Source organism: Bison bison, unplaced genomic scaffold (assembly GCF_000754665.1).
Source record: "Bison bison bison isolate TAMUID 2011002044 unplaced genomic scaffold, Bison_UMD1.0 scf7180017864481, whole genome shotgun sequence".
Taxonomy (NCBI): domain Eukaryota; kingdom Metazoa; phylum Chordata; class Mammalia; order Artiodactyla; family Bovidae; genus Bison; species Bison bison.
In genome coordinates, this window is record NW_011495041.1 from 5,207,696 (window position 1) to 5,208,190 (window position 495).

A 495-nucleotide genomic window follows, 5' to 3' on the forward strand; every position below is an offset into this window, starting at 1 on the left:
AAAAAAAAAAAAAGCTCAAAACTTAAGTAGATTTCATAGTGCCAGTAAAATTGACAACTTCAACAGGGGAGGGGGGACGGGGGAAGGAAGGGGAAAAAAAGAAAAAAAAAATCCAAAAGAATCTAAGGAACAAGTCAAAACATAATAATAAATGTTTTTCCTGAGTGTCTACCTCACCTCCAAGGTTCCCTCCAACACTGTGCTGATCTCTGGACCTGCTGTAGGGGCAATTCAGATTCTAATCTGGTCCTATTCCTCTGTGTTCTTGCCTCTGATGTCCACAGCTATCAGAACTAGTGTGTGTTCTTTCATGGGAGGGCTCAATGACCTTTTATATATTCCATAGACACAGAGTCTGCCTAGTTGATCATGTGGATTTAATCCACAGCTTGTAAAGCTGGTTGGAAGGTTTTGGGTCTCCTTCCTTAGTCACACTGCCCCTGGGTTTTAATTGTGGTTTTACTTCTACCTCTGCATGCGACTGCAGCCATGAAA